Source organism: Ranitomeya variabilis, chromosome 2, assembly GCF_051348905.1.
Source record: "Ranitomeya variabilis isolate aRanVar5 chromosome 2, aRanVar5.hap1, whole genome shotgun sequence".
NCBI lineage: Eukaryota > Metazoa > Chordata > Amphibia > Anura > Dendrobatidae > Ranitomeya > Ranitomeya variabilis.
In genome coordinates this window covers 385,551,823-385,579,015 of record NC_135233.1, presented here as the reverse complement: position 1 = coordinate 385,579,015, position 27,193 = coordinate 385,551,823, and the positions used below count along the sequence as shown (strand labels likewise).

The window sequence follows — 27,193 nt, the reverse complement described above, 5'->3', positions numbered from 1 at the left end:
TTTTGTGAAAACAAGACTAATAGATGAATATCAGAGAAGAAAAGAACAAAGAAATGATTCTTCTACTGAAAAGGACAGTGAAAATGCTCTTAAAGCTACAGAATTCAAAAAACTCTATAATAAAGAGACAAGCGAATGCTTCAGATGTAAGAAAAAAGGTCATTTAAAGAAAGACTGTACCATATGGAAAGCAGAACAACAAAAATTACAACATAAACAGCATACACAGAAAGTAAAAAACACAATTTCCGATTCATGTGAGAATAATTGGAATGGCACATTTAAAGTAACAGACAAGAAATCATCACTTGGTTTGTTTATTGATTCAGGAGCAACGAGTCATATGACAAGTGACAAGAATTTCTTTACTGATCTTGATTTAGATAAGAAAGAAGCCATTTATCTTGCAGATGGAAGCAAAATAACCGCAGAAGGTATCGGACAAGGTATGCTAAATTGTTCAAACAAGTTCGGGCAAGATTCAAAGATACTTGTACAAGATGTGTTGTATGTTCCAAAATTGGAAGGCGGATTATTATCTGTGAAACTTTTAACAGCAAAAGGACTTACAGTGAAATTCAAAGACAATGAGTGTGCAATTATTGCAGGAAACAAGGTGATAACCAAAGTCAAGGCAGATGAACAATTATACCATTTTGACACACCAAAGGAACAGATGAAGGTATGTACACATGATCACAAAAACTGTATTCACATGTGGCATAGACGTCTAGGACATAGACACACTGACAGTATAAGGGAACTACAAAGAAAAGAATTGACAAAAGATTTAAAGATATCAGATTGCTCAATTACCATAAGATGTGAATGTTGTATAAAATCCAAAGCCACAAGGATATCTATTCCAAAAGAAAGTGAGATGAAAAGCGAAAGACCACTTGATTTGGTGCATACTGACGTATGTGGACCCATGAAAGTGACTACATCAGGAGGCAATAGATACTGCCATCCCGCTCAGGTCATCCCCACTTTCCACACTTATAGAAACATACAGGCCATTAACACCCAGAAACTTATGAAGAACTTGCAGTCTTCATTGGCCCCAATCTCCTCCATCTCTTGTCCTGATTCTGCTCTGAAGCATTACAATGAAACCCTGCAAAGTGCCCTGGAAGAAGCTGCACCTCCTATACATAGAACAACTCGGCACAGACGGCGACAACCGTGGCACACGCTGCAAACACGTTTCCTGCAGCGGTGCTCCAGGTGTGCCGAACGTCTGTGGAGAAAATCTAATCTGCCCGAAGATTTCATCCATTATAAGTTCATGCTAAAAACATACAACTCTGCCCTTCACCTCTCCAAACAAACCTATTTCAACACCCTCATCACCTCGCTGTCCAATAACCCTAAACGTCTCTTTGACACTTTCCGGTCCCTACTCAACCCAAGAGAGCAGGCCCCAACCACAGATCTCCACGCTGATGATCTGGCCAATTACTTCAAAGAAAAAATTGACCACATTCGACAGGAAATCATTTCCCAATCTCTTCATACCAAGCACTGTCCTCCCTCCCCCACTGCATCTAGTTCACTCTCTGACTTTGAACCAGTTACAGAAGAAGAAGTAAGCAGGCTCCTTGCATCTTCTCGCCCGACCACTTGCACCAGCGACCCCATTCCGTCGCATCTCCTCCAGTCCCTTTCCCCGGCTGTCACCTCTCACCTAACAAAAATATTCAACCTTTCCCTCACTTCCGGTATTTTTCCCTCCTCATTTAAGCATGCCATCATACATCCACTACTTAAAAAGCCCTCCCTCGATCAAAATTGTGCCGCTAATTATAGACCTGTCTCTAATCTTCCCTTCATCTCTAAACTCCTGGAACGCCTGGTCCACTCCCGTCTTACCCGCTATCTCTCAGATAATTCTCTTCTCGACCCTCTTCAATCTGGTTTCCGCTCTTTACACTCTACTGAAACTGCCCTCACTAAAGTCTCTAATGACCTACTAACAGCTAAATCTAATGGTCACTATTCCATGCTAATTCTCTTGGATCTCTCCGCAGCATTCGACACTGTGGATCATCAGCTCCTCCTCACTATGCTCCGCTCCATCGGCCTCAAGGACACCGTTCTCTCTTGGTTCTCCTCCTATCTCTCTGGCCGATCCTTCACTGTTTGTTTTGCTGGTTCCTCCTCCTCTCACCTTCCCCTTACTGTTGGGGTTCCTCAAGGATCAGTCCTAGGCCCCCTCCTCTTCTCTTTGTATACTGCCCCTATTGGACAAACAATCAGTAGATTTGGTTTCCAGTACCATCTCTATGCTGACGACACCCAATTATATACCTCTTCTCCTGTTATCACGCCGACCTTTTTAGAAAACACCAGTGATTGTCTTACCGCTGTCTCTAACATCATGTCCTCCCTCTATCTGAAACTGAACCTGTCAAAAACTGAACTCCTCGTGTTCTCTCCCTCTACAAACCTACCTTTGCCCGACATTGCCATCTCTGTGTGCGGTTCCACCATTACTCCAAAACAACATGCCCGCTGCCTTGGAGTCATCCTTGATTCCGAGCTTTCATTCACCCCCCACATCCGATCACTGGCTCGCTCTTCTTATCTGCATCTCAAAAACATTTCCAGAATTCGCCCTTTTCTTACTTTCGACTCTGCAAAAACTCTTACTGTCTCACTTATTCATTCTCGTCTGGACTATTGTAACTCTCTACTAATTGGCCTACCTTTTACCAGACTCTCCCCGCTCCAATCTGTCCTGAATGCTGCTGCCAGGATCATATTCCTCGCCAACCGTTACACCGATGCCTCTACCTTGTGCCAGTCATTACACTGGCTACCCATCCAATCCAGAATCCAGTACAAAACTACTACCCTCATCCACAAAGCACTCCATGGCTCAGCACCACCCTACATCTCCTCTCTGGTCTCAGTCTACCAACCTACCCGTGCCCTCCGCTCTGCTAATGACCTCAGGTTAGCATCCTCAATAATCAGAACCTCCCACTCCCGTCTCCAAGACTTTACACGTGCGGCGCCGATTCTTTGGAATGCACTACCTAGGTTAATACAATTAATCCCCAATCCCCACAGTTTTAAGCGTGCCCTAAAAACTCATTTGTTCAGATTGGCCTACCGCCTCAACGCATTAACCTAATTATCCCTGTGTGGCCTATTAATAAAAAACAACAACATAATCACGTTCCTCCATCATGTTCTCATACACTTTATGCAGTTAATAGCCTCTGTGTCTGTACTGTTACATACTTAGGCAGTTAACTGGTTCATGCAGCTTTACATGAACACCCGAGCCTTACACTATGGCTGGTCCAAATAACTAAAGCAATTGTTACCATCCACCTCTCGTGTCTTCCCTTTTCCTCATAGATTGTAAGCTTGCGAGCAGCAGGGCCCTCATTCCTCCTGGTATCTGTTTTGAACTGTGATTTCTGTTATGCTGTAATGTCTGTTGTCTGTATAAGTCCCCTCTATAAGTTGTAAAGCGCTGCGGAATATGTTGGCGCTATATAAATAAAATTATTATTATTATTATTACATGTTGACTTTTATAGACGATTACTCAAGATACACAGTCACATACTTAATTAAAAACAAAAGTGAAGTTTTTGATAAACTTGTAGACTATGTAACAAGATCAAGTAACAAATTTCAAAGGAAGCCAATTTGTTATGACCCCAATGGCAGAGGGTCTCAGGAATAAATACCAAGTCTGCAAACACAAAAAACCAGCTCATAGGGCAGTGGTAACTGGGCTGACCATATATCTAATCCTAGCACCACAAATAGAAGTAGCCGGGGAACGTGCCTACGTTGGTTCTAGACGTCTCGCGCCAGCCGGAGAACTAACTAACCCTAGAAGGGAAAAGAAAGACCTTTCTTGCCTCCAGAGAAAAGACCCCAAAAGTTGGATACAAGCCCCCAACAAATAATAACGGTGAGGTAAGAGGAAAAGACAAACATAAGAATGAGCTAGGTATTTAGCAAAGAGAGGCCCACTAGCTAATAGCAGAATATAGTAAGATGACTTATATGGTCAGCAAAAACCCTATTAAAATATCCACGCTGGATATTCAAGAACCCCCGAACCGTCTAACGGCCGGGGGGAGAACACCAGCCCCCTAGAGCTTCCAGCAAGGTCAGAAATCACATTTAGTACAAGCTGGACAAAAATAGTAGCAAAGCAAGTAACTAAAAAAACAAAGAAGCAAGACTTAGCTTAATTTTGCAAGAGCCAGGACCAGCAGACAGGAGCAACAGAAGGATCTGATTACAACGATGCCAGGCACTGGACTAAGGATCCAGGAAGTTAATATAGCGACACCCCTGGACTAACGACCCAGGTGAGTGCCAAACAGAAAAAAGACAATCCCAGAGTCATACCACTAGTGACCACAAGAGGGAGCCAAAAAGTCTAATTCACAACAGTACCCCCCCCTTAAGGAGGGGTCACCGAACCCTCACCAAGACCACCAGGGCGATCAGGATGAGCAGCGTGAAAGGCACGAACTAAATCGGCCGCATGCACATCAGAGGCAACCACCCAGGAATTATCCTCCTGACCATAGCCCTTCCATTTGACCAGATACTGAAGCCTCCGCCTGGAGAGACGAGAATCCAAGATCTTCTCCACCACGTACTCCAACTCGCCCTCAACCAACACCGGAGCAGGAGGCTCAACAGAAGGAACCACAGGTACAACGTACCGCCGCAACAAAGACCTATGGAACACGTTGTGAATGGCAAACGACACAGGAAGATCCAAGCGAAAGGACACAGGATTAAGGATTTCCAATATCTTGTAAGGACCGAAGAAGCGAGGCTTAAATTTAGGAGAGGAGACCTTCATAGGAACAAATCGAGAAGACAGCCATACCAAATCCCCAACACGAAGTCGGGGACCCACACCGCGGCGGCGGTTGGCAAAACGCTGAGCCTTCTCTTGTGACAACTTTAAGTTGTCCACAACATGATTCCAGATCTGCTGCAACCTATCCACCACAGAATCTACCCCAGGACAGTCAGAAGGCTCCACATGTCCCGAGGAAAAACGAGGATGGAAACCAGAGTTGCAGAAAAATGGCGAAACCAATGTAGCGGAACTAGCCCGATTATTAAGGGCAAACTCAGCCAACGGCAAGAAGGTCACCCAATCATCCTGATCCGCAGAAACAAAACACCTCAAATAAGCCTCCAGAGTCTGATTAGTTCGCTCCATTTGTCCATTAGTCTGAGGATGAAAGGCAGACGAAAACAATAACTCAATGCCCATCTTAGCACAAAAGGATCGCCAGAACCTGGAAACAAACTGGGATCCTCTGTCAGACACAATATTCTCAGGAATGCCGTGTAAACGAACCACATTCTGAAAGAACACAGGAACCAGATCGGAAGAGGAAGGCAGCTTAGGCAAAGGTACCAAATGGACCATCTTAGAAAAGCGATCACACACCACCGAGATGACAGACATGCCCTGAGACACCGGGAGATCTGAAATGAAATCCATGGAAATGTGTGTCCAAGGCCTCTTCGGGACAGGCAAGGGCAAGAGCAACCCGCTGGCACGCGAACAGCAAGGCTTAGCTCGAGCGCAAGTCCCACAGGACTGCACAAACGACCGCACATTCCGTGACAAGGAAGGCCACCAAAAGGACCTAGCCACCAGATCTCTGGTGCCAAAAATTCCCGGATGCCCTGCCAACACCGAGGAATGAACCTCGGAAATGACTCTGCTGGTCCACTTATCAGGAACAAACAGTCTGTCAGGTGGACAAGAGTCAGGTCTACCAGCCTGAAATCTCTGCAACACACGTCGCAAATCCGGAGAAATGGCTGACAAGATAACTCCCTCTTTAAGAATACCAACTGGTTCTGCGACTCCCGGAGAGTCAGGCACAAAGCTCCTTGAAAGAGCATCAGCCTTCACATTCTTTGAACCTGGTAAATATGAGACCACAAAGTCAAAACGGGAGAAAAACAATGACCAGCGGGCCTGTCTAGGATTCAGGCGTTTAGCAGACTCGAGATACATCAAATTTTTGTGATCAGTCAAGATCACCACACGATGCTTAGCACCCTCGAGCCAATGACGCCACTCCTCAAATGCCCACTTCATGGCCAACAACTCCCGATTGCCAACATCATAATTCCGCTCAGCAGGCGAAAACTTCCTAGAGAAAAAGGCACAAGGTCTCATTACAGAGCAACCAGGGCCTCTCTGCGCCAAAACGGCCCCTGCCCCAATCTCAGAAGCATCCACTTCAACCTGAAAGGGAAGTGAGACATCAGGCTGGCACAAAACAGGCGCCGAAGTAAACCGGCGCTTCAACTCCTGGAAAGCCTCCACGGCTGCAGGAGCCCAGTTAGCAACATCAGAACCTTTCTTGGTCATATCCGTCAAAGGTTTAGCAATGCTAGAAAAATTAGCAATAAAACGACGGTAGAAGTTAGCAAAACCCAAGAACTTCTGAAGACTCTTAACTGACGTGGGTTGAGTCCAATCATGAATAGCACGGACCTTGACTGGGTCCATCTCCACCGCAGAAGGGGAAAAAATAAACCCCAAAAAGGGAACCTTCTGTACTCCAAAGAGACACTTTGAGCCCTTAACAAACAAAGCATTCTCACGCAAAACCTGAAACACCATCCTGACCTGCTCTACATGCGAGTCCCAGTCATCAGAAAAAAACAGAATATCATCCAGATAAACGATCATAAATTTATCCAGATACTTCCGGAAAATATCATGCATAAAGGACTGAAACACTGAAGGAGCATTAGAGAGCCCAAAAGGCATCACCAAGTACTCAAAATGACCTTCGGGCGTATTAAACGCGGTTTTCCATTCATCTCCTCGCTTAATGCGCACAAGGTTGTACGCACCACGAAGATCTATCTTGGTGAACCACTTGGCACCTTTAATTCGGGCAAACAAGTCTGACAACAGAGGCAAAGGATACTGAAATTTAACAGTGATTTTATTCAAAAGCCGATAGTCAATACAAGGTCTCAAAGATCCGTCCTTCTTGGCCACAAAAAAGAATCCCGCACCAAGAGGGGAAGAGGAAGGACGGATATGCCCCTTCTCCAGAGATTCCTTGATATACGAACGCATTGCGGTATGCTCAGGTACAGACAGATTAAATAGTCTTCCCTTAGGAAATTTGCTACCTGGAATCAAATCTATGGCACAGTCACAGTCCCTATGAGGAGGCAGAACACTGGACCTGGACTCGCTGAACACATCCTGATAATCAGACAAATACTCAGGAACTTCCGAAGGAGTAGAGGAAGCAATAGACACCGGCGGGGAATCACCATGAATACCCTGACAGCCCCAACTTGACACAGACATTGCCTTCCAATCCAAGACTGGATTATGAGTCTGTAACCATGGCAACCCCAAAACGACCAAATCATGCATTTTATGCAGAACAAGAAAACGAATCACCTCCCGATGTTCAGGAGTCATGCACATGGTTACCTGTGTCCAAAACTGCGGTTTATTTTCCGCCAATGGCGTAGCATCAATACCCCTCAGAGGGATAGGATTAACCAACGGCTCAAGAACAAAACCACAGTGCTTGGCAAATGACAGATCCATAAGACTCAGGGCAGCACCTGAATCCACAAACGCCATAACAGGGTAGGAGGACAATGAGCAAATTAAAGTCACAGACAAAATAAATTTAGGTTGCAAATTACCAATGGCGACAGGACTAACAACCCTTGTTAGGCGTTTAGAGCATGCTGATATAACATGTGTAGAATCACCACAGTAAAAACACAACCCATTCTGACGTCTATGATTTTTCCGCTCATTTCTGGTCTGAATTCTATCACATTGCATCAAATCAGGTGTTTGTTTAGACAACACCACCAGAGGATTAGCGGTTTTGCGCTCCCGCAAACGCCGGTCAATTTAAATAGCCAGCGCCATGGAATCATTCAGACTTGTAGGAATGGAGAAACCCACCATCACATTCTTAATGGCTTCAGAAAGGCCATTTCTGAAGTTTGCGACCAGAGCACACTCATTCCACTGAGTAAGCACGGACCATTTCCGAAATTTTTGGCAATACACTTCAGCTTCATCCTGGCCCTGAGAAATAGCCAGCAAGGCTTTTTCTGCCTGAACCTCAAGATTGGGTTTCTCGTAAAGCAATCCGAGCGCCAGAAAAAACGCATCAATATTTGCCAATGCCGGATCTCCTGGCGCTAGCGAGAAGGCCCAATCCTGAGGGTCGCCCCGTAAAAAAGAGATAACAATTTTAACTTGCTGAACTGAGTCTCCAGATGAACGGGGTCTCAGGGATAGAAACAATTTACAATTATCCCTGAAATTCCTAAACTTAAATCGGTCTCCAGAAAACAGTTCAGGAATAGGTATTTTAGGTTCAGACATAGGACTACTGGTAACAAAATCTTGTATGCTTTGCACACGAGCAGCAAGCTGGTCCACACTTGTAATCAAGGTCTGGACATTCATGTCTGCAGCAAGCTCAAGCCACTCAGAGGTAAAGGGGAGGAAGAGAGGAAAAAAAAAAAATTCAGAATTTCCTTTCTTATATCCCACTTCTGCAATGCATTAAATATTCAATGTAGGCCTGGCATACTGTTATGACCCCAATGGCAGAGGGTCTCAGGAATAAATACCAAGTCTGCAAACACAAAAAAACAGCTCATAGGGCAGTGGTAACTGGGCTGACCATATATCTAATCCTAGCACCACAAATAGAAGTAGCCGGGGAACGTGCCTACGTTAGTTCTAGACGTCTCGCGCCAGCCGGAGAATTAACTAACCCTAGAAGGGAAAAGAAAGACCTTTCTTGCCTCCAGAGAAAAGACCCCAAAAGTTGGATACAAGCCCCCAACAAATAATAACGGTGAGGTAAGAGGAAAAGACAAACATAAGAATGAGCTAGGTATTTAGCAAAGAGAGGCCCACTAGCTAATAGCAGAATATAGTAAGATGACTTATATGGTCAGCAAAAACCCTATTCAAATATCCACGCTGGATATTCAAGAACCCCCGAACCGTCTAACGGCCGGGGGGAGAACACCAGCCCCCTAGAGCTTCCAGCAAGGTCAGAAATCACATTTAGTACAAGCTGGACAAAAATAGTAGCAAAGCAAGTAACTCAAAAAACAAAGAAGCAAGACTTAGCTTAATTTTGCAAGAGCCAGGACCAGCAGACAGGAGCAACAGAAGGATCTGATTACAACGATGCCAGGCACTGGACTAAGGATCCAGGAAGTTAATATAGCGACACCCCTGGACTAACGACCCAGGTGAGTGCCAAACAGAAAAAAGACAATCCCAGAGTCATACCACTAGTGACCACAAGAGGGAGCCAAAAAGTCTAATTCACAACACCAATTGTCATCAGAAGTGATAATGGAGGTGAATTTACAGGTCACAGAATAGAAGACTACTTAAGACAAAATGGAATAGAACACCAGAAAACGGTTCCATACACACCTGAACAAAATGGAGTAGCAGAAAGAAAAAACAGAACTCTAACAGAAATGATAAGATGTATGCTGACGGATTCCAAACTACCAGAGAAATATTGGGGTGAGGCAGCAATGACAGCTACATATCTACAGAACCGACTTTTTTCCAGAAAACTGACGAAAACTCCATATGAACTGTGGCAAGGTATGAAACCAAGTGTCAATCATTTAAAAGTTTTTGGATGTAAAGTTTTCATATTCATTCCAACAGAAAAACGTTCCAAACTTCAAAACAGATCCATGGAAGGAATATTTGTTGGATATAGTGAAAATTGCAAAGGATACAGAATCCTAGATCCCAAAACAGACAGAGTTACGGTGAGTAACAGTGTGACATTCATTGAAGATTTGAATGAAGATATTATGATTTCAGTTGAAACAAAAAATGAGAAAACCAATAGTGACACAACTGAAGAAATATCTGATGAGAAAGAAGCAGAAATTAACGAAGAGCAAAATACTGAAAGTGAAGAATCACATCTACAAACAGACACAGAATCAAGACGTTCAATGAGAGAGAACAAAGGAAAACCACCGAAATGTCTCTCATACAAGACAAGCACAAGAAAAATCTATGAGCCTACCTCTTGGGAAGACATATCTAATCTTCCTGTAGAAGAAGCTAATAAATGGATAGAAGCAAAAGAAACAGTCAATTGTGACCCTATCTTCAACAGAAGCAGAATATGTTGCCGCAGCACATGCGAGTCAAGAAGTACTGTGGTTAAGACAATTGTTGGCAGAATTAGGACAACCACAGTTGGCACCAACAAAACTGAAAGAGGACAATCAAGGATGTCTTGTTCTTGCTCAGATGGAAAGAGTCAATCCAAGAACCAAGCATATTGATGTGAAATATCATTTCTTGAGAGATCATCAGGAACAAGGAGTCTTGAAGTTAGAGTACTGTCCTACTGAAGAAAGGACAGCAGACATCCTGACGAAGGCGTTGAATGCTGATAAACATCAGAGACTAATAAAAAAGTTGGGTTTGATTGAATAAGTCCTTACTGTTGAGAAAGGGTGGTGGCATATGCAACAGATTAGGACTTATTATAAGTGAAAGGAGGACTTTACACTAACCAGACAGCAGATGGCGATAGTGTGTAAAGTTATATACTTGCTGTAATGTGAGGAGGGAAACTCTCTGTTGTTGGTTGTTTTTCTTACTTCCTGATTCTTCCTTCTTCTTCTTGAATATATTGTGTTCAGTGCATGGTCTGTGTGACACTGAATTGTATCTCATGTTTACCAGTATGAAGTAAATACTGTTTACTCAAGATATCTTGCTGATTGAAGCTCTCCTAACTACAGCGGTGACTGCAAGAAAACGCACTCTGCAACACATCCACCGCGGGGTCTGGGGGCATCCCCGGGCCTGCGGCTGCGACCACCGCCAATCCTCCTCCCGGGTCAGACATGTCCCTTCCCCCTTGCTAACCTTGCAGGGTTGACGTCTTGCCACCGGAGTCTGTAGTGGTTCCTCTGCGTGCGGTCGAGCGCTTCTCCCGGTCCTCCGTCCACCACTTTGGGGCATCCTCACTGGCGGTGGTGCTGCATGACGTCTCCACTTCTGGTTTTCCTCGCAGCGCGGCACCCACTTCATCTTCGCGCTCTTTTGGATCGCTCCGCCCACGAAGGTACGCCCCTTCTTCCCCTCGCGGTCCACGTGGCGCGGCAATGGTGATTTTGCAAGCAAACTGTCACAGTCTCTAGCACACAGTACCTGGCGATGCCAGAGCACGTTACCCTGTTCGTGACGCCAAAGCTGAGTCACCCACCAGGGCCTGGGGTACTTGGCACCGGATCTGCTCGCAATTAAAGGGGATGTCACAGTGGCTGTGACCCGGTCAGTCCCCTGGGCACTCAAGCTGATGGGGGAAGGTCTTTAATGGGTTAATGAAGTCTATATTCGTGACGGCACCAGTGGTTCTCGGTCAGAGGGGACCGACGCTGCTTAAAGGGGTCCTCTGGGGTAATGTTACTGCAGCAAGATGGTGACGCTTCCCACAGGTGAGAGATAAACTAAGGCACTCAACTTATGTGTAGTTTTTGCAATTTATTGTAGTCATCAAATAAACATTTCGGCGCAAATACACGACCTTCTTCAGTAACAATAACTTCAGGGACAAAGGAGCGTTTTCATGAACGTAATGGAGTATCAGCGGCACAATAGCAGTAAATGCTTGTAGCAAGGTATGATGTCCACGTTGGTGTGTCCAATACAAGTGGGAAGCCCTAGGAGATGTGCCGGCGTGTCTGGCAGTGACGCGGCATCCACCGCTTGTCATGTCTTATCTTAGTTCTGCCTATGCACTTATAGATAGCACCGGAATAAAGTCTTATTTAATAAGGGTCTGTCCAGTTTGTGCTCTTATTTTATTCACGCTGCTCTCCTAAATATACCACTTGTTTCCTTTTTTCGAATTCTCCATATGGTTCCATGGATCTGGGGCTTTTCATTCTGTGCACCCAATTTGCAAATGTTCATGGTCTTTACAAAGGGGTTGTGAGTCACCCGCCAGGGCTTGGGGTACTCGGTACCGGGTCCGGTAAAGGGGATGTCACGGTGGCGGCGACCCGGTCCGTGCCCTGGGCACGCAAGCTGATGGGGGAAGGTCTTTAAGGGGTTAATAAAGTCTATATTCGTGAACCACCTGTGGTTCTCGGTCAGAGGGGATCGACACTGCTTAAAGGGGTCCTCTGGGGTGATGTTACTGCAGCAAGGTGGTGATGCTTCCCACAGTTGAAGCGGGGTCCCCAGGGCTCCCATTGTAGTGGGCAAGGATGGTGGGTTGCCAGTAAATAAACGAAGGACACAGGGTTGCAGTCTTTCCCTGGTTTACTGATGGTAGCAGACCACAGTCCCGGGTACCGGCAACAGGTGTAGATAGAGTCCAGGCAGCCTGAAGACAGGTGGAAACCCCCTTGACAGGTCAGTTTGGGAGCCTTCCACTATGCGCTGGTCTATTAGTGTCCTAACAAGGTCCTCGCTCTCTCCTGTCCTGGGACAGTCCCTGCATGGTAGGCAGCTTGAGTCGTTCCTCTGGGGTCTCTTTGCACAGTGACTCCAGGCTCTAGAATGCTGTTGTACCTCAGGTGTGGTGTAGCCAATTTATGTATAGTCCTATGTCCTCTGGTTCTGCTATGTGTCCTGAAGTACAAAACAGCCTCGGGCTCCCGGTGCCCGGCTTCTGCGCTTCAGCTCTGAGGGGCTCAATCACAGCCCTCCTCAAGCTCCTAATCACTTCTTTGTGCTCCCTCACTCTCTCGTCTGCACCACACATGTGCTCTCTCTGGTCTCCCTGCACCAACTAACTAGCTCCTCCAGACCAGGATGTTAATGGAGGGAAGCTCTCCCCTAAAGCTGGGTGTAGAGCTCCCCTTCTGGTCTGGATTCAGAATGTGTTGTGTGTACAGTTTACCTGCCAAAGGGATCCCTTCTGTCTCAAGGCATGACATTACCCTCCCCAAAAGGAGGGCAACATCACTGTGGTACCTGAACTCCTGGGGTGCCACATTCGTGCTCACAGGGTAATTATGTGGAGCAACACAAAGAAACTCCCCCTGAGAACTCCACGAGCCACACCTCCTATTTTGGAAAGTTTTTTGGCAGTTTTGGAACACATATGAGGTACTCTTGCGTTTTAAAGTATTTGCATAAATTGTGGAGTTAGTTTTCTCCTGGTACTCTTGTGAAATTGACCAATTTGGGGCTAAGGCAATATTGTAGTGAAACAAATATAGATTTTTGGTACTTACCATAACATCTTTTTCTCATAGTCTTCATTGGGGGACAGAGAAACCAAGGGATAGCCTGCTGCCACCTGGAGGCTGACACTATTAATACATCAAATTGAAAATTGGCTCCTCCCCTTCAAAGTATACCTTGACTGCTAGCATCAGGCTTTTCAGTTTAGTGAGAAAGCAGTAGGAGAAGCCCAAAATAGAATTACATCATGAAAGGAAAGTAACCCAATTTCCTCTTGAAAGAAAAACAAAGTAAATGCATGCCCAACTGGGCAACCAAGAGTGGGTACTGTGCCCAACAATGAAGACTGAGAAAAAGATTTTACGGTGAGTACCAAAAATCTACTTTTCTCGTTCGTCTCATTAGGGCACACAGAAAGCATGGGACATCCTACAGCTGGAAAAAACACCAAGAAAAAAGGCAGAGACGCTTACCTGCCCAGGCCTCAAAAGAAATGCACTAACAGGGCGCAGTGGACCCATTTAAAGATGGCAGCTACACAGGTGCAGTAATACCAATGAGACAGCCAGCCTACAATCAAGGGATTGGCCTTTTGGAACACCAGTGCAAAAAAATTATGTCTGTATGTGGCAACATTCACACAGAAAATGCAGAGCATCTAGCTCACAGCCTATTAATGACACCCACACTCTTAGATCAGGCGGGCTGCCCAGTGCTAACTACTGTAGAATGCATCCTGTGTGAACAGAGGCCACAGTTTACAGAGCCATCTGGGCCCAACTGCACCTTGTAAAGATATAAAGTGCAAAAAACACATAGCAATATGTGTGAGGTATTAGTTGATATTCTGGCCAAAATACGGAAGCTCACAACCCACGTCACGGGTCCTCATGCTTGTGAGTCCTACTCTAACATCGAAACCACAAAAAGAGGACGTGGTAATCCTCCAAAAATCTGTAAAAAATACCAAGAAAAAAGGCAGAGATGTTTACCAGCCCAGGCCTCAAAACAAATGCACTAACAGGGCGCAGTGGACCCTGTTAGTGCATTTGTTTTGAGGCCTGGGCAGGTAAGCGTCTCTGCCTTTTTTCTTGGTGGTTTTTTTACAGATTTTTGGAGGATTCTCACATCCTCTTTTTGTGTTTTTGACATCCTAAAGCTGTCCCTGGGGTGGGAATAAAAAAACTAATATTATAATTTTATCACAGAAGTTATCTACTCTTGCTCAATCTGTCGCCTGGCCAACTGCTGACTGCAGTATCTTCCTGCCAAGACTTGCATCTGCAAACGTGTGGACTCTATAAAACCCAAGACAGGTCTGAGACAGACCTTTCCTCCAACCGACACTACCATAAACTGAAGAGCCTGATGCTAGCAATGTATAGTCTGCAGCAGAGGAGCCGATTTTGAATTAGATGTATCAATAGTGTCAGCGTCCAGGTAGCAACAGACTATCCCATGGTTTCTATGTCCCACAATGAGACAAACCAGAAATTACATTTTTCATTTTCATTCCACTTTGCGTTACTTCCTGTAAAGCACCTGGAGGGTTAAACTTCCCGACATCAGTATTGAATATTTTGATGGATGCAGTTTTTCAAATTGCATCACTTTTGTGTGTTTTTCGATATATAAGCCTCTTATCGTATATGCACATTTAAGACTCAGACGGACCCACCGTGGTCTTATCTTACAAATCCACAGCAGAAAAAAGCTGCCATCCTTTTTCCTGAACCGGCTTTGCTGGCAGTTTTGCCGCCGGTGACTTTTCTCTGTAATTTAACCCCTTTACGACTTTTGACATGTACGTCAAAAGTTGTGTCCTGCCTTTGATGCAGCCTCGCATGCTGAGCCCACATCTTTCCCCACACATGATGGCTGATTTAAAACTGTCACTGAAAGCTAAAATAACCAAACAAAATTTAGGTTAGTTTGGCCACATTATGTGGAGTCAGTCGTTGAGAGACACAAGGGTCAGTGGGTGCTCTTGTCTGCTGGAGCAGCTGTCTAAAGAAAGACTGCATGGATGAGGGCTCATCCCACTGAACGCCTGCACTCCTTTCTCATGAGCAGAATACTACTCAGATAACACAGGGCGATGGTAAAACAGTGTGGCAGTATTTTATTGAACCAACAGACAATAAAATGTAGAACAGTCCCAGTAAACACCCAAGATGGTGCAAAGACACAAAGTATCACCTGTCTGCTGACTCTCCGGCATTAGAACAGCTGCGACTTTGGGGCTTTTAGGGCCGACTACCCACACCAGTGGCACCCCGCTTTTTGAGGGCACCCACATAGAGAAGGTAACAACAATATTAGGAAACTGACAGTCCATTGAGGTACGTGGCCAGGTGGCCTGATTGTCCCAACCTGGCTTCTCTGAACATCTCCATGGAGTCAGGTGAATGCTGGGTCCCAACCTGACTTCTCCGAATGTCTCCATGGAGTCAGGTGACTGGAGGGTCCCAACCTGGCTTCTCCGAACATATCCATGGGTTCAGTGATGGTCAATGGAGTAGATTTGCATTCCTCCAGCTTGGAACTTTGTTCCTTAAGCTGGCATTCTGTAGAATTTAAAATCTGAATTCCTCTTGATGGAGCCATGGTGCCTTAGCTGTTGTTCTGTAGAGTCTCTTTGCAGAAGGATAGAGATCCCTTTTTATTCCCACATCTGTGGCTCAGGCCATCATCCACAGGTCAGGGAAAGGTGGATGAGATTTACTCTCATAGAATTGAGTATTTAATAAATCTGCATAGTTTGTCCTTCATTGTTTTGCATGTCAACAAGCTGCATGGACTTATACAATGGGTAATCAACATATTAGCAAACATCAATTGTTCATTGACCCTGCGTCCCTGTTCTTCAAAGATAACAAAACAATAAACTGTAGGAGCTGATATAAACAGAAGACATTCAACAATTCACAAACATCAATGCAAGAGTCTATTGTTCAGACTTATATGAACAATAGTTTATGCCTCTTGACCTACTAAAAATATATGTGTGGCATAATTAAGATTAAATGCTGTGTCATCACAGACATCATGCTTGGATCGGTCACTGGCAGAAGAAGATGACGGCCATGAAATCGCTGGATCAACGCCATCAGGAGTGACATGGGAATGACTATTGGTAAACCGAAAGAAACATTGCAGAATAGAAATGCCTGGCAAGAGATGAGGGATAGAATTAGTGGATAACAAAAGCATTATGTTCATCTTTTCAGGTTTGTGGCACCTTTTTCCAGACTGGTCCCAGGTGGAATCTTTTTGAAAAAGACACAATTTGCACATAACCTCAATGTAACTTCAAAACTGAAAAAACTTTCAGAGTTTGAAAATTGTGAATTGTGACAATTGAGAATGCCAAGAGTGTGCAAAGCAGTCATCAAAGCAAAAGGTGGCTACTTTGAAGTACCTAGAATAAAATACATATTTTCAGTTGTTTCACACTTTTTTGTTATGTATATAATTCCACATGTGTTAATTCATAGTTTTGATGCCTTCAGTGTGAATTTACAATTTTCACAGTCGTGAAAATACAGAAAAATCTTTAAATGAGAAGGTGTGTCCAAACTTTTGGTCTGTACTGAATATACATAACAAATATATTAACACACACTGCTAGTACAGCTTTGGCGAGCCATGCAGCTTGACAAATCTTAAGGTGGGAACTGTCCCTTAAACGCTAAATATGATGCCATTATTCTATCACTATATGTTGGTATTTTATAGTAGATCGCGTTGCAGCATTATTTACTCTTATATAGCAATGACATTAATTTTGCAGTAAATTCTGATTTTGAATATTTGTAATAGAAACCCCCTTCAGGAGAAAGTAGTTGTAAGGGGGCAGAATGGGCCTGTGGGCTTTCAAGTGCCAGGGCTGAATTTCTGTTTCAGTCTCGATCTTTTTAGCAGCGATGCATGTAAAGTGACACATGTCAGAAAAAAATGGAGCTTGATCACAAAGACAATTACATTGCTCAAGCAGCTTTTATTTCCACAAATAACCACAATGTAATGCATCAGGCTATGCTTTTATTGTGATATGCCACATACGCTCAACATTTTTTTACTATCTACAAATTGGAATGACTCTGTATACAGTACTAAGGGAGGACACTGTATATAATACACAATGTACAGCATGTGATAAGATATTATACTGAATATAAAAATGAGGACATTATATATAACTAGATGGTGGCCCGATTCTAATGCATTGGGTATTCTAGAATATGTATGTAGTTTATTTATGAAGTTTTCAGAATAATGCAATTTATACACAGGATTCGGCCGGCCGCAAACAATTAGCGAAGTGTGGTTCAAATTCCGCGCCAATTCGTGGAATCAGTGAAGCCAGGGCCTGCTCCAGGTTTTTGAGGGCCCCGGGCGAAAGAGTCTCAGTGGGCCCCCCTGTTTAACACATACCACGATTCATGATGCACAGATACAGCAGATAAATATACCACAGCCAAGTACATATACTCACATCATCCATCACCAAGGAGCTTTTAAACATCATCCGTCTGGAAAATCAGAGAAGCAACACCAAGACAGAGAACCCCTGGAAAATTCACAACACTGCACGGGCGTCCCCACTTATGCAGGTATCACAACACTGTACATGTAAGTACAGGTACACCAGCTTATGCTTCTGTCTTAGTCATGTTTTTCTGGTCTTATATAGTGATTTTCACTATGTGTAACTCTGGTTTCATCCCGCCCTTCAAGTGGCCAGCTTTCAAGGTGGGATGAGACTGAGATGCCATGGAATCATCAGACAATGAGCCATAAACCCATAGGGTACCGTCACACAGTACCATTTTAATCGCTACGACGGCACGATCCGTGACGTCGCAGCAATCGTATGATTATCGCTCCAGCGTCGTAGACTGCGGTCACACGTTGCAATCACGGCGCTGGAGCGATGCCGAAGTCCCCGGTAACCAGGGTAAACATCGGGTAACTAAGCGCAGGGCCGCGCTTAGTAACCCGATGTTTACCGTGGTTACCAGCGTAAACGTAAAAAAAACAAACAGTACATACTCACATTCCGGTGTCTGTCCCCCGGCGTTCTGCTTCTCTGCACTGTGTAAGCACAGCGGCCGGAAAGCACAGCGGTGACGTCAGACGTCACCGCTGGGCTCGCTTTCCGGCCGGCAGGCGCTCACAGTGCAGAGAAGCTGAGACGCCAGGGACAGACACCGGAATGTGAGTATGTACTGTTTGTTTTTTTTACGTTTACGCTGGTAACCACGGTAAACATCGGGTTACTAAGCCCGGCCCTGCGCTTAGTTACCCGATGTTTACCCTGGTTACAAGCGAACACATCGCTGGATCGCTGTCACACACAACGATCCAGCGATGTCAGCGGGTGATCAAGCGACGAAAGAAAGTTCCATACGATCTGCTACGACGTACGATTCTCAGCAGGATCCCTGATCGCTGCTGCGTGTCAGACACTGCGATATCGTAACGATATCGCTAGAACGTCACGAATCGTACCGTCGTAGCGATCAAAATGGTACTGTGTGACGGTACCCTTAGATACATAAAAGCCCACAAGGGTTAGATAAAACTACCAGTGACAGAGGTTAAATAAACCTTGTTTTACAATAACAAACAAACTTAAAACTGTTTGTAACCTCAAAGGTCTTCAGACAATAAATAAACAGTTCTCAGGATTGGGTCACAATGAGCATTGTCTGTCTGTAAATGTATTACAAGAAATGCTGCTATGTAATGGTCTGAATGCGTTCAGTATATTACAAAATGGACTCAAAATAGCCATTTTATATATTCACATTACATTCCACCCTTGGCTATTTTGAGCCAAACATTATTTATACAAGGTACCAAATCCTAAGGGGATGGTTTTAGTGGACGATTGGCATATGGATAATAATGGAAGTGTCCACTGTATACAACAGCACAAAGCAATGCATGCACAAATTATAGCAAGAGTACTATTATATGTAAAGTTTTAAGTCACATCTTCTTCTATGTCTTCATCTTGAGTTAGTACCCCCATCAGCTTTGTCCATAACTGTAAAGGGGTCCGTACTGCCACCAGACACGCTTCTAATATTTTGATAGCAGTAGTAGTCTTTGTCATATAAAAATGGCTAGTGTTCATCAGCTTAGCCAAGTAAATTCATAGATTCTGTTTGGTCTTCATTAAGCTCCACTTTCCATGGTTGGGCTCTTGGTTTTCTTTCTGAAGATCTCTTGAGTAGTGACCGAACTTGAAAGGACCATGCACTCGGTGGCTGCAACGATGCACCATTTCCAGATTTTGATCTAAAGGGAAAATATATATTATTCTCTGAGATAACACTTGTCTGTATAGACGTGTTCCCACTTGTCTTGCCCGAGCTTCATAACTATCAGCACATTATTTACTCCACGAGCAATTACTTCTGCAGGTTCTGGAGGACCTTTGTCCCCCAGATATTTACACCATCATTGATAGGATGTGAGAATCCAAATCCTTTAGCAAATCTAACCTGATGGGCACCTCTCTGGTCTGTGCCCATTGCTAAGTAGCTTTTTCTCCCAGGTGTCCATGTTTCTGGTGTGCCCACTGAGTCAATCCGAACCGTCCCTCAGTGGTGTCAGTCTTTGAACTGGATTCAGCGACTGATATTTTGGAATGTTCATCTGCTACTGAGTTGAAAAGTCTTTCCAGAGTACCTGAAGCACAATTAGCATCAACATTAAACACAGTCACTTTAATTCTTTGTACAATTAGCCAGATATCTTGCCACAACTCTTTCCCCACACTACAGGATTGTTCCATTCAGTAGTAGTAGGCACAAGCACACGGCTCTCTAATAAATTCTGTAATTATAACCTTGCGCCAACTGAACTATTTTGGATTTACATAAATCAAAATGGCCCCCACCCTTGTATCTACCAAAGCTTTAACATGTTGGCTGTTTTTATTTTTCCCGTTAATCACTAAATCTACATGAGGGCGTCTATCCATTTCTAGGGCATGGCCAGCTAGTTAATCACTCTTATTTCCCCTCCCCATTGATCCTCCATTTCAGATGAAGGCATCTTGGTAGGAGATAATGATAGCCCCCTCAGCTGGGCTTTGAATTCCTGTATCAAGGATTTCACTTCAGCATAAAGATCCTCAATCCCCGGTGCTATGGGCTTTGACGGAGACGAAAAGGGGGCGAGCGCTCTCTCTCCCCGTGTCCTCTCTGGCCCCTGCTGTGGAGATTCAGAATCTTTTACTGTAACCTTTTTATTATGTGACACAGCTGACTTTTTATTAATTCCTCTCTTTTGATACAATTTCCACATCTCGTCAGTACCATTCCCATCTATTTTATCCCTGTGGATGCCATCCTTTATTAAGGCCCTAAACATATATTTTCGGGTAATACGGGTCCTAGGATTGTAATTACTTTTGACATCGTCATGCTGCTCTTCAGAGGGAAAATTACCCTTTTGTTTGGGACCCCAATCTCCCAGATCCCTTAACTGTCGAATTGCCTCCAATGTACTGGCGATTGGATTCCCAGTCTGATTTACCATTAGCGTCATCATGATATGTTTATAAGCTGGAGGGGCATTTCTAATGATACGATTTCTAACAGATACACTTACAACAACTTGCATATAATCATCATAGGTGTTCGCTGAAATAGTATTTTTCATGACCTCCTCCTTCAACCTCTGAGCACAATCTTTTAACGTAAACCATGGTTTTTCAGTGGGCGGCCAGTCCGCCTCAGATGGGTATTTATGCTGCAACGCCATTGTCACAACATCAAGCATACTACACACCACATGTGGTCGCTGGATTATCAAAGTACGGAATGCCTCCTTCACTACAGGCTCATGACTGAGTTGGACAAATTTGGGGCCATCCACAGCGTCCACCTGTACTCCATGAGCCCCCATCTCCCATAATCTGACTGCCCAAGCTACCAGAGATTCATTTGACTTTTGAGAAAAGCGATCATGAAGGTCATTAAGCTCCTGCTGACTGTAATCCTCTACTGCAGTCTCATTCCGTCTGCCTGTCGCTGTCTCTACAATCCGTCTCCGATATATAGGATGAGCTTTCACTGGGTTAGGAGGAGGATCAATTTCCCTCTTCCCATGGAAATGTTCATCCTCAGACTCGGGATCGGTGATGTTTTCGGAGTCAGTTGAATTACACACATCACCATCCCACTGATCAGGGTTCCACTCTATCCCTGCTTTGGCTATGGCCAAAGCTACTTTGTTTTTATTCACCTTCCCTCGCCTCTTTCTGCACTTATACTCTGCTACACGTACGGCAGCCTTTTCTGCAACATGCTGATATCCATCACATCTGTCCATTAATAACTTATTCTGACATTGTGCTCTAACCAATGCATTCTGGGCCTCACACAACTGTTTTTCCAATTTCTGGACTTTTGTTAAGGCTACGTTCACATTTGCGGTCCTCGCCGCAGCGTCGGGCGCCGCAGCGGCGCCGCATGCATCATGCGCCCCTATATTTAACATGGGGGCGCATGTACATGCGGTGCACTTGCGTTTGGCGCCGCATGCGTCCCTGCGGCGCCCGCGTCGGGGCGCAGAGGACGCAGCAAGTTGCATTTTTGCTGCGTCCGAAATCAATGGAAAAAAGGACGCATGCGGCGCAAAACGTAGCGTTGTGCATGCGTTTTGCCGCGTTTTTGTTTGCGTTGTGCGCTGCGGCGCCGACGCTGCGGCGCACAACGCAAATGTGAACGTAGCCTAACATACGTATTCTTTCCTCATGCTGTTTTCTATATGCAGACAACAATATCCATCCGCGCCTAGCAACAGCGCCCAACTCTTTACCTTTCTCCACTTTCACTTTCTGTAAGCAAGCAACAATATCAGCAGGTTCAGCATCCTTCAAACATTTGTCCCATGCTTCACCCAAACCAGCACTGTGCGACCACTTGGTTGCCAAAATATGATAAGGAGCCTGTTACCAACCTGGAATCTCAATACACTCACTCACAGCCACCTTTTTCTTAAAGAGAGGCATGTTTTACACAATATCACACTATCACACACAGTCCTGTTAATATTATAAACTTCTGAGCCTTCTGCGTATCCTGCCGACTACGCCAATTATGTATTGCCAAGTTTTTAACACTAAGGTTCGGATACGGCTTTAAAGAAGGCTACTACTTGCAATATAACGCAATTTTATTTCAAAATACAAAATTAAAGGAATAATATGATTGGATAGTATGATTGCATACACATTTGTATATTTTAAGATACAAAGTACATATAAGGATTAAATACATATAATGATTAAGTACATATAAGGATTAAATTCATATAATGATTAAGTACATATAAGGATTAAATACATATAATGATTAAGTACATATACTCACATCATCCGTCACCAAGGAGCTTTTAAACATCATCCGTCTGGAAAATCAGAGAAGCAACACCAAGACAGAGAACCCCTGGAAAATTCACAACACTGCACGGGCGTCCCCACTTATGCAGGTATCACAACACTGTACATGTAAGTACAGGTACACCAGCTTATGCTTCTGTCTTAGTCATGTTTTTCTGGTCTTATATAGTGATTTTCACTATGTGTAAAGGTACCGTCACACTAAGCGACGCTGCAGCGATATAGACAACGATCCGATCGCTGCAGCGTCGCTGTTTAGGTCGCTGTAGAGATGTCAAACACAGCAGCTCCAGAACGATGCAGGAGCGATCCTGTGACGTAACGGTGACTCACTTATCGTTCTCACAGGTCGTTAGCTCCATGTTTAACATTGCTGGCATCGTTGCTTTTACTGTCAAACACGACGATACACGCCGACCTGACGACCAAATAAAGTTCTGGACTTCTAGCTCCGACCAGCGATATCACAGCAGGATCCTGATCGCTGCTGCGTGTCAAACTAAACGATATCGCTAGCGAGGACGCTGCAACGTCACGGATCGCTAGCGATATCGTTATAAAGTCGTTTAGTGTGACGGTACCTTAACTCTGGTTTCATCCCGCCCTTCAAGTGGTCAGCTTTCAAGGTGGGATGAGACTGAGATGCCATGGAATCATCAGACAATGAGCCATAAACCCATAGATACATAAAAGCCCACAAGGGTTAGATAAAACTACCAGTGACAGAGGTTAAATAAACCTTGTTTTACAATAACAAACAAACTTAAAACTGTTTGTAACCTCAAAGGTCTTCAGACAATAAATAAACAGTTCTCAGGATTGGGTCACAATGAGCATTGTCTGTCTGTAAATGTATTACAAGAAATGCTGCTCTGTAATGGTCTGAATGCGTTCAGTATATTACAAAATGGACTCAAAATAGCCATTTTATATATTCACATTACAGTAGTATATAGCACAGCCCACGTAGTATATAGCACAGACACATAGTATATAGCCCAGCCACGTAGTATATTACCCAGCCACGTAGTATATAGCACAGACCCGTAGTATATAGCAAAGACACGTATTATATTGCCCAGCCACGTAGTATATTGCCCAGCCACGTAGTATATAGCACGGAAACGTAGTATATACCACAGACACGTAGTATATTGCCCAGCCACTTACTATATTGCCCAGCCACATAGTATATAGCCCAGCCACGTAGTGTATAGCACAGACACGTAGTATATTGCCCAGCCATGTAATATATAGCACAGCCACGTAGTATATAGCACAGCCACGTAGTATATAGCACAGAGGCGTAGTATATAACACTGCCCATGCAGTATATAACCCAGGCCACGTAGTATAGAGAATAGCGATGTAGTATATTGCCTAGCCATGTAATATATACCACAGCCACGTAGTATATAGCACAGCCTACATAGTATATAGCACAGCCTACATAGTATATAGCACAGAGATATAGTATAAAACACAGCTCACGCAGTATCTAACACAGCCCACGTAGTATATAGCAATGTGGGCACCATATACCTGTTAAAGAATTAAAATAAAAAATAGTTATATACTCACCTTCCATCGGCCCCCGGATCCAGCCCAGGCGTTTACCGATGCTCCTCGCGATGCTCCGGTCCCAAGAGTGCATTGCGGTCTTGCGAGATTATGACGTAGCAGTCTCGCGAGACCGCTACGTCATCATCTCGCGAGACCGCAATGCATGGACCGGACCGTCGTGAGGAGCGGGAAAGGCCTGGGCTGGATCCGAAGGCCGACAGAAGATGAGTATATAATGAATTTTTATTTTTTTTATTTTTTTGAACATTAGATCTTTTTACTATTGATGCTGCATAGGCAGTATCAATAGTAAAAAGTTGGTCGCACAGGGTTAATAGCAGCGTTAACGGACTGCGTTACACCGCGGCATAACGCGGTCCGTTAACGCTGCCATTAACCCTGTGTGAGCACTGACTGGAGGGGAGTATGGAGTGGGCACTGACAGCAGGGGAGTAGGGAGCGGCCATACTGTGCCCGTCGCTGATTGGTCGCCATCAAACGGCCACGACCAATCAGCGACTTGGGATTTCTGTGACAGACAGAAAGCCAAACAGAAAGATGGAAGTGACCCTTAGACAATTATATAGTAGATAATATATGTATATAATCATAAGGGAGGACGCTGTTTATAGAAGGATCTATAATATAATGCTGGGAGCATCACTCTGTCCGAAGCCTTTATAGACTGTGCAAGCCCGAAGCACCTGCGCAGTCTGGACCCCACAGAGTTACCGCCCAGGGATGAGGATTGTGGCCCAGGAGGGTTGTGGCGCCGGAATCGGCGCCTGCACAGTTCGCGCTTTCCGGCGCCATTTTTATACTGCATCTATTTATAAAATATGTCAGCGGAGAAATCCAGGCAGTTTCTACTGAATATATATAGAAAATACATCAGCGCAGCAAGTCAGTGACTTTTTACTGCACATGCCAGAATGGGGGTGCAGGATGGGAGCAGCACATGACAGAATGGGGTGCAGGATGGGAGCAGCACATGACAGAATGGGGGTGCAGGATGGGAGCAGCACATGACAGAATGGGGGCACAGGATGGGAGCAGCACATGACAGGATGGGGGCGCAGGATGGGAGCAGCACGTGACAGAATGGGGTGCAGGATGGGAGCACATGACAGGATGGGGGCGCAGGATGGAAGCAGCACATTACAGAATGGGGGCACAGGATGGGAGCAGCACATGATAGAATGGGGGTGCAGGATGGGAGCAGCACATGACAGGATGGGGGCACAGGATGGGAGCAGCACATGACAGGATGGGGGCGCAGGATGGGAGCAGCACGTGACAGAATGGGGTGCAGGATGGGAGCACATGACAGGATGGGGGCGCAGGATGGAAGCAGCACATTACAGAATGGGGGCACAGGATGGGAGCAGCACATGACAGAATAGGGCGCAGGATGGGAGCAGCACATGACAGAATGGGGTGCAGGATGGGAGCAGCACATTACAGAATGGGGCGCAGGATGGGAGCAGCACATTACAGAATGGGGCGCAGAATGGGAGCAGCACATGACAGGATGGGGGAGCAGGATGGGAGCAGCACATTACAGAATGGGGGCGCAGGATGGGAGCAGCACATGACACAATGGGGGCGCAGGATGGGAGCAGCACATGACAGAATGGGGTGCAGGATGGGAGCAGCACATGACAGAATGTGGGAGCAGGATGAAAGCAGCACATGACAGGATGGGGCGCAGGATGGGAGCAACACATGACAGGATGGGGGTGCAGGATGGGAGTAGAACATGACAGGATGGGGATGCAGGATGAGAGCAGCACGTGACAGGATAGGGGTGCAGAATTGGAGTAGCACATACCAGGATGGAGGCAGCACATTACAGAATGGGGCGCAGGATGGAAGCAGCACATTACAGAATGAGGCGCAGGATGGGAGCAGCTACAGAATGGGGGCAAAGGATGGGAGCAGCACATGACAGAATTGGGGCGCAGGATGGGAGCAACACATGAAAGGATGGGAGTGCAGGATGGGAGCAACACATGATAGGATGGGGGTGCAGGATGGGAGCAACACATGATAGGATGGGGGTGCAGGATGGGAGCAGCACATGACAGAATGGGGGTGCAGGATGGGAGCAGCACATGACAAGATGGGGGTGCAGGATGGGAGTAGCACATGACAGGATGGGGGTGCAGTATGGGAGCAGCACATGACAAGATGGGGGTGCAGGATGTGAGCACCACATGACAGGATGGGGACACAGGATGAGAGCACCACATGACAGGATGGGGGTGCAGAATGGGAGTAGAACATGACAGGATGGGGATGCAGGATGAGAGCAGCACATGACAGGATGGGGGTGCAGAATTGGAGTAGCACATACCAGGATGGGAGCAGCACATGACAGAATGGGGGCGCAGGATGGAAGCAGCACATTACAGAATGAGGCACAGGATGGGAGCAGCTACAGAATGGGGGCACAGGATGGGAGCAGCACATGACAGAATGGGGGCGCAGGATGGGAGCAACACATGACAGGATGGGGGTGCAGGATGGGAGCAACACATGATAGGATGGGGGTGCAGGATGGGAGCAATACATGATAGGATGGGGGTGCAGGATGGGAGCAGCACATGACAAGATGGGGGTGCAGGATGGGAGTAGCACATGACAGGATGGGGGTGCAGTATGGGAGCAGCACATGACAAGATGGGGGTGCAGGATGTGAGCACCACATGACAGGATGGGGACACAGGATGAGAGCACCACATGACAGGATGGGGGCCCAGAATTGGAGTAGCACATACCAGGATGGGGGCAGCACATACCAGAATGGGAGTGCAAGATAGGAGCAGCACATGACAGGATGGGAGCACATGACAGGATGAGGGCACAGGAAGACAGTAGCATTCCTTGGAATGCACTACCCATGTTAATACGATTAATCGCCAGTCCCCACAGTTTTAAGGGTGCCCTAAAAACGCATTTGTTCAGACTGGCCTACC

At 45.4% G+C, this 27,193-nt stretch overlaps 1 protein-coding gene across 1 annotated transcript in view; it reads right to left on the bottom strand.

Annotated features, from left to right (window-relative positions):
- The window catches only part of LOC143806203 (class I histocompatibility antigen, F10 alpha chain-like), a 123,009-nt gene that overhangs the window by 6,332 nt on the left and 89,484 nt on the right, over positions 1-27,193 (bottom strand). The window lies entirely within an intron of this gene.